We start from the raw sequence: 14,462 nt of genomic DNA on the forward strand, positions 1-14,462 counted from the left end.
GTCCCAGTGGCAGGCTAGCTGGTTGTCTCAGTGGCAGGCTAGCTGGCTATCTCAGTGGCAGGCTAGCTGGCTGTCTCAGTGGCAGGCTAGCTGGCTGTCTCAGTGGCAGGCTAGCTGGCTGTCTCAGTGGCAGGCTAGCTGGCTGTCCCAGTGGCAGGCTAGCTGGCTGTCTCAGTGGCAGGCTAGCTGCTGTCTCAGTGGCAGGCTAGAGCTGCTGTCTCAGCTGGCTGTCTCAGTGGCAGGTAGCTGGCTGGTGCTCTGGCTGGCTCAGTGGCAGCTAACTGGCTGTCTCAGTGGCAGGCTAGCTGGCTGTCTCAGGCCAGGCTGGCTGGCTTGCTAGGCTGTCTCAGTGGCAGGCTAGCTGGCTGTCTCAGAGCTGGCTGGAGGTGGCAGTGCTAGTGGCAGGCTAGGCTGTCTCAGTGGCAGGCTAGCTGGCTGTCTCAGTGGCAGCTGGCAGCTGGCTGAGTGGCAGGCTAGCTAGCTGGCTGGCTCAGTGGCAGGCTAACTGGCTGTCTCAGTGGCAGGCTAGCTGGCTGTCTCAGTGGCAGGCTAGCTGGCTGTCTCAGTGGCAGGCTAGCTGGCTGGCTCAGTGGCAGGCTAACTGGCTGTCTCAGTGGCAGGCTAGCTGGCTGTCTCAGTGGCAGGCTAGCTGGCTGTCTCAGTGGCAGGCTAGCTGGCTGTCTCAGTGGCTGCCTGACTGGGTGAATGTTAGTGTCAAGACTGGGTGACTTATTGACAAGTTAAATGCTTGGTGAGATTGATACGACAGATTGACTGGGTAAATGGCGAATGATAAAACTAGATGACTGGGTGGGTGGTAGGTAACGCTTGTCTGGGTAGGCAGTTAACTGGGACGATGTGTACAGTAGGTGTGTGACCAACGATACAGCTACAACGTTACCGATGTACCGCGCACCCGAAACAGGAACACAGCGCCCCTCACTCGTTCTACTGACTCATTTTACCTAGGGAGAGTTGTGCCTCACACAACGCTCATTACTCCTAATTTTCTGAATTTATATATGCACCGACACAAGATCTGTGACTGTTAATGCACGAGGTTCATTGTTCATGTTGCACAAAACTCCTCACGATTGTTATGGTTTTGTAATTATTTCATCAATAAAATTTTTTTTTCATCGCTAATATATTTTTCTATGTACAGTATTTCGAAAAATAATACAAGGAAGGTGTATAGGAGAGTGACAGTAGCAGAAGTACCTGAACCCATCACACGGCCACGTTGTCGTCCTAGTCTCTCTCTCTCTCTCTCTCTCTCTCTCTCTCTCTCTCTCTCTCTCTCTGTAAAGCTATTATTGCTATCATGCAATATTACTACATGCAACCAGTTTAATTTTGTGGATGAGTGATGCATAACAGGAAAGTTGAGTGTGAAGATACTGTATAGCACTGTCAGTGTGGGGATGGGTACACCCTCTGTTAATGTCAGTGTGAGACAGTGGCAGTTTAGTCGTCTGTGAGAGTGACAAGTGGTAGCGTCAAAAAGTGGCGTAAATTTAAGCAGTGTCAGCGAGAGAGACACATGTTACAAATGATAGTTGGTAGTGTACGAGACCCTTGCTATTACTGTGCGTGACTTGTGTGTTGTGTGTGGCTGTAGGTGAACACGCATCACCGCCACGATGACTTACGCTGAGTCACAGGCTGGCAGCGAGTAAATTCATCAAAACAAAATTAATTCTTTGTAAAGATGATTCACCTCCGCATCAAATGAGGATATTCGTGATAATAAAGAGTTATATGTCGTGTGTCCACGCAATATGGAGGAAGACCAACTATTAAAACATGAGATGACTCTAATAAGAGCTAATTAAATCGTTAATTTAGTGTTGATCCATAGTTGACATTGGGAGAGAATACTGAAGATGCAGGAGAAGGGAGGGAGGAAAGCATTAAACTTACTAGTTGGGACACTGAACACACAAGAGTCTGGTATAGACAAACATCTGGATTACAGGAGGAAACTGAACAAACTGGGGAGATAACAACAACGCAACACCCATAGTGCTCGGGGCTTCTACACTGGACATACAAGTGGTAAAGACCCAGACACTGAACCCAATATAATAGAAACACACACAAACACTATCAACGTCTAATTATCCGAGATATTAATACAGGATACTTTTTTATCGGTAAACCCACATTTGCCGCGATCAAGAAAATTGTAACTTGGGAAGATGAATGCGGCCGTGCTTAGTATATAATTATGCCTATGGGTTATGAGACCCACTTTCACGAGACGAAATCAACGAAAATATCTTTTCCAAAAGATTTTCTATGTTCAGATTGTCTTTTGCTAAGTACCTGTATATAATTGCGATAAAGACTCACTATAATAATGATATTTTTGGACGTAAGTTTAATTGTACCGATGGTAAACGTGATGAAAGTTAGTTAGAAAGGGTATATAGTTTATTTATACAGTACCTACATGGCTGGAGTGTACACCATTAGCCCTGCGTTTGTTTTCCAGGAGTATCCAGACGTCCTCCCAGCAAAGGTTTCGTTAAATTCAATTAGGAATGTATAAATTTGTTCTTGTTTCCCGGCACTGTTCCTCTAAATATAGATATATCACTGTACTGTTAAGAACAGGAATGCATGACCATCTTCATACACATAAGTTATCTTCTTTTTTATACAAATATTAGTGTGCACATTTTAATACATTCCATGAAAGTAAACTGACAGTAAGGCTGGATTAACACAAATTTTCGGTCACAAAGGACGTTTCCTATGCAACATATCTAAAAAAAAAAAAGATAGGTATAATGTGAGGTGAGGCACTACATGGAAGCGTGAGCAATATCACTCATCCAGGATGTGAGATGTTGGCGATGACAGGAGTCGTAAGGTACTGAGGAAGAGTGACACACCCTCACTCCATTCCCCCTCCACGATTTATTTCATTTTGTACTTCATATTGATTTCTTTGTCCTGCTCAAGTATACAGTACTGCTTATCTGCTAAATAGGTTATGTCCCATGATTTTTATTTATTTATTTATTTTTGTGGGAGACATGGCAAGTACTAGGGGAAGGACATTGTCGTTTTGGGGTCGGTAAAGCTAACGCATTTACCCGATTTTAATATATTTTTTTTTCACGCCCTTTCTTCCCATCCAAATTTAAATGATACAATTTGATGGGGTGTAATTATACTTAATCCTCCGGCTGAGCCTTACGTTTGAATGTGTTTATACAATTCGGGTAGGGTAGGTCGGCCGTCGATAAAATATAGTGTAAGGTCTCGCCTGCGCCGACCCACATGAAGACATCCAAAATATACACTGGACCACATACAATACACAAGTTTCCAGTAAACATATACGAATACAGCTACATGATACAATGTTGTACTGATGTAATTAAAGATAATTTAATATCTCGGTCATTAATAGAATACAAGTGAATAGGTAGACCAACTTTTCACAACTGTAATGCAATAAGCAAAAAAAAAAAAAATAGGATACAAGAAAACTTAATGTAGGCCTATCCAACACCCGGTGGACCCCGTTTGTGAGAAATTCGTGACATTATTGTTATTGTGAGGAGTGTTACAAGGTGACGTCTACCACCTATTGACACCTGCTCACTACCTTGACAATAATGTATAAATAATATATACTTCATAAAACTGTTTTTTTCCTTATATAGTAACAGAACCAGGAATAACTAATATATACATACAATTAAACAACAGTACTGTACCACTGACAACAATGTACCAGTTATTGAGCTTCATCTGTAAGTTTGAACTTTGACATACACGAAATGAATGCTCTACTCAAATGGTTCCCAAACTGGGAGGCACGAGGCTGGTACCGGGGAGAAGGGGAGTGCGAGGTTACGAGAAATCATATACAGTATATTGACACTTTTTCTTATTGGGAAATTTTCAATAAATCTGTAACATTATTTTTTCTTAGTACATTTCAAGCTTGCCCACATGCACGAGATAAATGGATAAAATAATAAAGAGTTGATTGATCTTGTAAGTAATATAAATACTAGTACAAGATAAAAAATTTATTGAATCTTTATTGATTTGATTTAGAAAAATGGGGGGGAGGGGCTGAGGGTTTGGTAAAAAGCATAAGGTGGAGGTCATGCGAAAAAGTTTGGGCACCACTGGACTCTACACTTTATTTACCAATTCATTTATGACAATATTTCATAACATCTGTATCGATACAAGAGTCATCCTCCACAAAGTTCCCTATAAAATTTCAGTTGTTGCTGGGAAAACGGTCTGAAATCTCTCTCTCAACTAGACCAAGAAAGATCGTCAAGCAGTCATACCCTGCCCTCACGGTGACCAGTTTTAAGGATATTTAATAGAAGTTTACAATATTAATCTCCAGTTATTCAGAAAAACAATTAAAAATATAGTTCGGAATATATAATGGCGAACGAGACGATTACTACTTAAGACAAAACCTTCAACACCAGACACACATCAACACCCGCCACACGTCAACACCTCCCACACGTCAACACCTCCCACACGTCAACACTTGCCACATATTAACACATGTCACGGGTTAACACATATCACGAGTTAACACCTGCCACATCACCACCTGCCACACGTCATCACCTGCCAAGAATCAACAACTGCCACGTCACACCTACTACAACGTAAACACCAGCCACACATCAACACCTGCCACACGTTAACACCTGCCACATATCAACACCTGCCACATGTCAACACCTGCCACACATCAACACCTGCCACACGTTAACACCTGCCACACATCATAACCTGCCATTAATCAACAGCTGCCCCACGTCAACACCTGACACACGTCAACACCTGCCACACGTCAACACCTGGCACACATCAACACCTGACACACATCAACACCTGCCACACATCAACACATGACACACATAAACACCTGACACACATCAACACCTGCCACACATCAACACCTGACATACGTCAACAGCTGCCACACGTCAACTCCTGCAACACATCAATACTTGCCACGTCAACACCTGCCACGTTAACACCTGTCACGTCAACACCTGACACACGTTAGCAATTGCCACGCAACAACACATGCCACACATCAAGAACAGCCCAGTCCCAACCATTGTAAAAATTATCAATAACTTGTAATAAATCAGTGTATTCACTCCCAGTAAACACTGCTCCTTACACTGTCACTATGTTGAAATGAACTGTAGTTTGAGCTTTTCCACATCTAGTTATTATATATCTTATTTGTGTCACTTATGTTACTTGTATATTATTTGTAATTCGTAACCCATTCCCCAAATATGTAACTGTATATTTTCAGCCTTCTGGCTGCCAAGCTCTTTCAATAAACCGATAATTATTATTATTATTATTATTATTATTATTATTATTATTATTAACACCAGCCACGTCAACACCAGCCATACGTCATAACTTGCCAATAATCAACACTTGCCACATGTCAACAATTCCTACACGTCAACACCTGCGACACATTAGCACCTGACACACGTCAACACCTGCCACACGTCAACGCCTGCCACACGTTACCACCTGCCAAACATTAAAACCTGCCAAACGTCAACACCTGGTACACGTCAACACCTGCTACACATCAACACCTACCACACATCAAAACCTGCCACAAGTTAACACCTGCCAAACGTCAACACCTGCCACACGTCAACACTTGCCACACGTCAACACCTGCCAAACGTCAACACCTGCCAAACGTCAACACCTGCCACACGTCAACACCTGGCACACATCAACACCTGGCACACATCAACACCTGCCACATCAACACATGACACACATAAACACCTGACACACATCAACACCTGCAACACATCAACATCTGACAGCACGTCAACAGCTGCCACACGTCAAATCCCAACACATCAACACTTGCCACGTCAACACTCAGCTACGTTAACACCTGTCACGTCAATAACACCTGACACACGTTAACAATTGCTACGCATCAACACCTGCCACGTCAAACACCAGCCACGTCAACACCAGCCATACGTCATAACTTGCCAATAATCAACACTTGCCACATGTCAACAATTCCTACACGTCAACACCTGCGACACATTAGCACCTGACACACGTCAACACCTGCCACACGTCAACGCCTGCCACACGTTACCACCTGCCAAACATTAAAACCTGCCAAACGTCAACACCTGGTACACGTCAACACCTGCTACACATCAACACCTACCACACATCAAAACCTGCCACAAGTTAACACCTGCCAAACGTCAACACCTGCCACACGTCAACACTTGCCACACGTCAACACCTGCCAAACGTCAACACCTGCCAAACGTCAACACCTGCCACACGTCAACACCTGGGCACACTCACACACATCAACACCTGCCACACATCAACACATGACACATAAAACCTGACACACATCAACACCTGCAACACATCAACACCTGACACATCGCCAACAGCGACGCGTCAAATCCTGCAACACATCAACACTTGCACGTCAACACCTGCCACGTTACACCTGTCAACACCTGACACACGTTAACAATTGCCACGCATCAACACCTGCCACGTCAACACCAGCCACGTCAACACCAGCCATGCGTCATAACTTGCCAATAGTCAACACTTGCCACATGTCAACACCAGCTACACGTCAACACCTGCGACACACTACACCTGACACACGTCAACACCTGCCACACGTCAAAGCCTGCCACAGCGATACCACATGCCAAACATTAAAACCCGCCAAACGTCAACACCTGGTACACGCCAAGACCTGCTACACATCAACACCTACCACACGTCAACACCTGCCAAACGACAACACTTGCCACACGTCATCACTTGGCACACGTCAACACCTGCGACACGTTAACACCTGCCAAACATCAACACATACCAAACGTCAACACTCACACGTTAATACCTGCCACACATCAACACATGCAACACGTCAACACGTGCAACACGACAACACCTGCCACATGTCAACACCTGCACACACATCAACACCTGCCACACATCATAACCTGCCATTATCAACACCTGCCCAACGTCAACACCTGACACACGTCAACACCTGCCACACGTCAACACCGCACACATCAACACCTGACACACATCAACACCACACATCACACATGACACACAAACACCTGACACACATCAAAACCTGGAACACATCAACACCTGACACACGTCAACAGCTGCCCACGTCAACTCCTGCAACACATCAACACTTGCCACGTCAACACCTGCCACGTTAACACCTGTCACGTCAACACCTGACACACATTAACAATTGCCACACATGCCACATCAACACCTGCCACACATCAACACCTGCCACACGTCAACACCAGCCACGTCAACACCAAGCCAACACCAGCCCATAGTCATAACTGCCAATAATACATGTACACCTGCACATTGACACACGTCAAAACCTCCTACACGTGCCACACGTCAACACCTGCCACGTCAACACCTGCCACACGTCAACACCTGCCACATTAACACATGCCAAACATCAACACAAACCAAACGTCATAAACCTCGCCATCACGTCGTCAACACGTTTGCCACACGTCAACACCTGCTTACACGTCAACACCTGCCACATTAACACATGCCAAACATCAACACAAACCAAACGCCAACACCTGCCACACGCTACCACATTGCTAAACGTCGTCAAACTTACCGCACGTCAACGCTCGTTACACATCAACACGTGCCATATGTCAGCACCTGCCACGTCAACACCCGCCACACGCTTCAACATTCCGCCACGTTAACACCTGCCAAACGTCAACACCTGCCACACGTCACCACGCCACACGTCAACACCTGCCACGTTAACACCTGCTACACGTCAACACCTGCCACACGTCAACACCTGCCACGCTAACACCTGCCAAACATCAAACCTGCCAGCAGCACCTGCCACGTCAACACCTGCTACACATCAACACCTGCCACACGTTAACACCTGCCAGACGTCAACACTTGTCACAAGTTAATACCTGCCACGTTAACACATGCCACAAGTCAACACCCGCCAAGTCAACACCTCACATCGTCAACACCTGCACGTCAACCTGCCACGTCACACCTCTGGAACCTTCAACATGCCACATCACCTGACACGTCATCACCTGCCAATAATCAATAAATGCCATGTCAACACCTGCCAAGCACGTCAACACCTGCCACATCAACACCTGATAATGGCAAATACCACCTGCTACACATAAACACCTGTCACATGTTAAAACCTGTCACAAGTTAATAACCGCCACACGTCAACACCTGCCACACGTTAATACCTGCCAGACGTCAACACCTGCCACAAGATAATACCTGCCAAACGTTAACACCTGCCACAAGTCAACACCTTCCACAAGTCAACACCTGTCACACGTCAACACCTGTCACACGTCAACACCTGCCACACATAAACACCTGTCACATGTTAAAACCTGTCACAAGTTAATAACCGCCACACGTCAACACCTGCCACACATCAACACGTGATACGTCAACACCTGCCACATAAACACCTGTCACATGTTAAAACCTGTCACAAGTTAATGCCTGACACACGTCATCACCTGCCAAACGTCAACACCTGCCAAACATCAACACCTAACACACGTCAACACCTGTCACATGTTAACACCTTCCACTAATTAACATCTGCCACACATCATCACTTGCCAATAATAAACACCTGCCACACATCAACATTTGCCACATGTCAACATCTGCCACACGTTAACACCTGCCACAAGTCAAAACCTGCCACACATCAACACCTGCCACACGTCAAAACCTGCCGAAAGTCAACACCTGCAACCCGTCAACACCTGCCACATGTCAACACCTGTTACACATCAACACCTGGCACACGTTAACACCTGCCACACATTAACACTTGCAACATGTCAGCAACCTGCCACGCAACACCTTCCAAACATCAACACATACCACACATCATCACCTGCCAAACGTCAACACCTGCCACACGTCAACACCTGCCACACGTTAACACCTGCCAAACATCAACACATACCACACGTCAACACCTGCCACACGTCAACACCTGCCCCACGTTACCACCTGCCAAACGTTGTCAAAACCAACCACGCATCAACACCTGCCACGTCAACACCAGCCAAGTCAACAACCAGCCATACGTCATAACTTGCCAATAATCAACACTTGCCACACGTCAACACCTGCTATACATCAACACCCACCACACATCAAAACCTGCCACAAGTTAACACCTGCCAAACGTCAACACCTGAAACACGTCAACACTTGCCACACGTCAACACCTGCCACACGTCAACACCTGCCACACGTCAACACTTGCCACACGTCAACACCTGCCACATGTCAACACCTGCCACACGTCACTTGCACACGTCAACACCAGCCACGTTAACACCTGCCAAACATCAACACATACCAAACGTCAACACCTGCCACACGTCAACACCTGCCATAATTACCACCTGCTAAACGTATGAAAACCTGCACATCAACGCCTGCTATACATCAACACCTGCTACATGTCAGCACCTGCTACACATCAATCACGTGCCACACGTTAACACCTGCCAGACGTCAACACCTGCCACACGTCAACACGTGCCACATCAACACCTCACACGTCAGCACCTGCCACGTGAACACCTGCCACACATCAACACCTGCCACATGTTAATACCTGCCAGACGTCACCGCCACAAGTTAATACCTGCCACATATTAACATCTGCCACACGTCAACACCTGCCACATGTCAACACCTGCCACACGTCAACACCTGCCACACGTCAACACCTGCCACAAGTCAACACCTGCCACAAGTCAACACCTGCCAAACATCAACACCTGCCACAAATAACACCTGCTACAACAACACCTGCTACACGACAACACCTGCCACACGTCACACCTGAACCGTCAACACCTGCCACATCATCACCTGACACACGTCATCACCTGCCAATCAATCAATGCCACACGTCAACACCTGCCACGTCGGCGTGCCACACGCTAACACCTGTCAAACATCAACACCTGCCCCGTCAGCACCTGCCACGTCAACACCTGCCACACATCAACACCTGCCACATGTTAACACCTGCCAGACGTCACCACTTGCCAGAAGTTAATACGCACACGTTAACATCTGCCACACGTCAACACCTGCCACATGTCAACACCTCACCTTCAACACCCTGCCACACGTTAACACCTGCCAAAGTCAACACCTGCCACAGGTCAACACCTGCCAAACGTCAACACCCTGCCAAAATAACACCTGCTACGACAACACCTGCTACACAACACCTGCCCACGTCACACCTGAACCGTCAACACCTGCCACACACCATCACGACACCGTCATCACGCCAATCAATCAATGCCACATGTCAACACCAAATGCCCCACACATCAACTGATACGTCAATACCTGCCACACATAAACACCTGTCACATGTTAACACCTGTCAAGTTAATACCTGCCCGTCAACACCTGCCACAAGTCAACACCTGACACGTCAACACCTGTCACACGTTAACACCTTCCAATAATTAACACCTGCCACACGTCAACACCTGCCACACGTCAGCACCTGCCACACGCTAACACCTGCCAAACATCAACACCTGCCACACGTCAGCACCTGCCACACGTCAACACCTGCCACACATCAACACCTGCCACATCACACCTGCCACAGTTAATACCTGCCAGACGTCACTCTCGCCTGAGTTAATACCTGCCACACGTCAACACCTGCCACAAGTCAACACCTGACACACGTCAACACTTACACGTTAACACCTTCCAATAATTAACACCACACGTCAACACCTGCCACACGTCAGCACCTGCCACACGCTCAACACCTGCCAAACATCAACACCTGCCACACGTCAGCACCTGCCACACGTCAACACCTATCAACACCTGCCACACGTTAATACCTGCCAGACGTCACTACTTGCCACACAAGTTAATACCTGCCACCGTTAACATCTGCCACATCAACACTTGGCACACGTCAACACCTGCAACACGTTAACACCTGCACAAGTCAACACCTGCCACAATTCACCACCTGCCAAACATCAACACCTGCACAATTCAACACCTGCCAAACATCAACACCTGCCACAATTAACACCTGCTACACGACAACACCTGCCACATTACACCTGGAACCGTCAACACCTATCACATCATCACCTGCACGTCATCACCTGCCAATAATCAATAAATGCCACATGTCAACACCTGCTACACGTCAACACCTGCCACATCAACACTGGATACGTCAATACCTGCCACACATAACCACGCTCATGTTAACACCTGCAAGTTAATACCCCACACGTCATCTGCCACAAGTCCACCTGACATCAACACCTGTCACGTTAACACCTGCCACACGTTAACACCTGTCACGTACCTATAATTAACACCTGCCACATGTCATCACCTGCCAATAATTAACACTTGCCACATGTCAACTCCTACACGTCAACACCGGCCACACGTCAACACCTGCGACACGTCAACACCTGCCACATGTCAACACCTGCCACACGTTAACACCTGCCACATGGTAATACCTGCCACATGTGAACAACTGCCACATGTCAACACCTGCGTCAACACCTGCTACACAATAAACACATGTTCTTGGCGTCACCACCAGCCGCGCGATCAACACCTGCTACACGTCAACACTTGCTACACATCAACACCTACCCATTAACATCTGCCGTCAACACCCGCCACACATTAATACCTGCCACACGTCAACACCTGCCACATGTTAACACCTGCCACATGTCAACACCTGCCACATGTTAACACCTGCCACATGTTAAAACCTGCCACATATTAACACCTGCACATGTCAACACCTGCCACACGTCAACACCTGCCACACGTTAACACCTGCATTAACACCTGCCACATGTCAACACCAGCCACGTCAACACCTGCCATGTCAACACCTGTCACACATCATCACCTGCCAATAATCAACACCTGTCACAGTCAAATCCCAAACTGTCAACATCCGCCACATGTCAACACCTGCCACACATCAACACCTGCCACATCAACACCTGCCACATCAACACCTGTCACACATTACACCTATCACACGTCGCACGTCCACCTGTCACATGTCCACCGCACACATCAGCACCTGCCACACGTTTATAACTGCCAAATGTAAAAACCTGCCACACGCCAACACCTGCTACACGTCAACACCTGCCACACGTCAACACCTGCTACATACCATCACCTGCCACACGTCAACACCTGCTATACGTCAACACCTGCCAAACGTCAACACCTGCAACACGTAAACACCTGCCACACGTCAACACCTGCTGCACGTCAACACCTGCCACACGTCAATACCTGTTATACATTTTTACATGCCAAACATCAACATCTGCTATACATCTACACCTACCAAACATCTACACCTGCTAAACATCAACACCTGACAAACATCAACACCTACTCTACATCTACACCTACCAAACATCAACACCTGCTAAACATCTACACCTGCTAAACATCAACGCCAAACATCAACACCAGCTAAACATCTACACCTGCCAACATCACCTATATGTTGACCTGCCAATCATCAACCCGTGCCACATCAACCGTGCCACACATCAACACCTGCCACATCCTCCTGAGCAAGTGGATGAGAAAACTAGAAATAGGGCCGCGGAGGACCCCAAAAAGTGTGCTAAGACTCATTGTACTGTACAGTAGATCGCTCACTGAATTCTCCCTGGACTGCTGCTGTGTGCTTTAGCTTCAAAGGTTGAATGACAAACAAGTGTGAGAAAAGGCCTTTATTACTTATGGCGAAATATTAAGATTTTAACTTTATAATACAGTATCTTGTACTTAAGGCCATCGACCTCAATTCTAATGTAAGTAATAACTGACACACTGAATAACCATTTCTCTGGTACCTTTCATACAGCAACTGAAGGCAGCTTTAGTAAGAATATTCCTGATTCTGTTGCGTAATTATTCATAAGTGAGGACTACCAGGGGCTGAAACCAAGGGTAAGTCCGGTTTGTTGAGGAAGGTGTGCGGGCAACAGGAGGAGGCCGCCACAGTTTCAAGTTCAGTGTTGTGTGGTGCGTCGCGCGAGTCGGACCAGCCCATCTTCCCGTACTCCATCAACACGCCATCACAAAAACAACTACAGCACTATCAACACAGACTACATAACAACAGTGGCGCCGCTCACCACAACATCATCGAATCCGCTTTTTAAACCACGAGAACTTCAATCGGTCACCTCGACAAGGTCAGCCCAGTTACTCTGCTACACAGTACAGTACTCCTCTATCAGCAAGTGAGAACACAGACTTGTACTTATATTTTTAAGACAACTGAGGAGTCAAGTGAACCATTTACAGAAAAGTCACTGTGCAGATTTGGCACTCATCCTCCCCACCACTCACCCACTTCTTACTCATCCTCCCCCACTCACCCACTTCTTACTCATCCTCCCCACCCTCTACCCCTTCTTACTCATCCTCCCCACCACTCACCACTTCTTACTCATCCTTCCCACCACTCACCCACTTCTTACTCACCCCCACCCACTCACCCTATCCTCCCCACCACTCACCCTTCTTACTCATCCTCCCCACCACACACCCTTCTTACTCATCCTCCCCCACTCACCCACTTCTCATCCTCCCCCACCACTCACCCCCTTCTTATCATCCTCCCCCACTCACCCCTTCTTACTCATCCTCCCCCACTCACCCCTTCTTACTCATCCTCCCACCACTCACCCACTTCTTACTCATCTTCCCACCACTCACCCCTTCTATCATCCTCCCACCACTCACCCACTTCTTACTCATCCTCCCCACCACTCACCACTTCTTACTCATCCTCCCCACCCCTCCCACTTCTTACTCATCCTCCCCACCACTCCCCCTTTACTCATCTCCCCACCACTCACCCCCTTCTTACTCATCCTCCCCACCACTCACCCTTCTTACTCATCCTCCCCACCACTCCCCCACTTCTTACTCATCCTCCCCACCTCACCCACTTCTTACTCATCCTCCCCACCACTCACCCTTCTTATATCCTCACCACTCACCCTTCTTACTTCCTCCCCACCACCCACTTCTTCCTCCATCCTCCCCACCACTCACCCTTTCACCCTCATCCTCCCACCACTCACCCATACCTCATCTCCCCACTCACCCCACTTCTTACTCATCCCCCCCAATCACCCTTCTTACTCTCCTCCCCACCACTCCTACTTACTCATCCTCCCCACCACTCCACCCTTCTTACTCATCCTCCCGACTCACCCACTTCTACTCATCCTCCCCAC

At 47.3% G+C, this 14,462-nt stretch overlaps 1 protein-coding gene across 1 annotated transcript in view; it reads left to right on the forward strand.

The window, feature by feature from the left end:
- Positions 1-13,205: 13,205 nt before the first annotated feature.
- The window catches only part of LOC121863314 (immunoglobulin domain-containing protein oig-4-like), a 46,587-nt gene continuing 45,330 nt past the window's right edge, over positions 13,206-14,462 (forward strand). The window contains exon 1 of the mRNA XM_042361933.1: positions 13,206-13,409. The gene's annotated coding sequence lies outside the window, so the exon portion shown is untranslated. The remainder of the gene's footprint in view (positions 13,410-14,462) is intronic.

This window comes from Homarus americanus, unplaced genomic scaffold (assembly GCF_018991925.1).
Source record: "Homarus americanus isolate GMGI-L3 unplaced genomic scaffold, GMGI_Hamer_2.0 scaffold46197, whole genome shotgun sequence".
NCBI lineage: Eukaryota > Metazoa > Arthropoda > Malacostraca > Decapoda > Nephropidae > Homarus > Homarus americanus.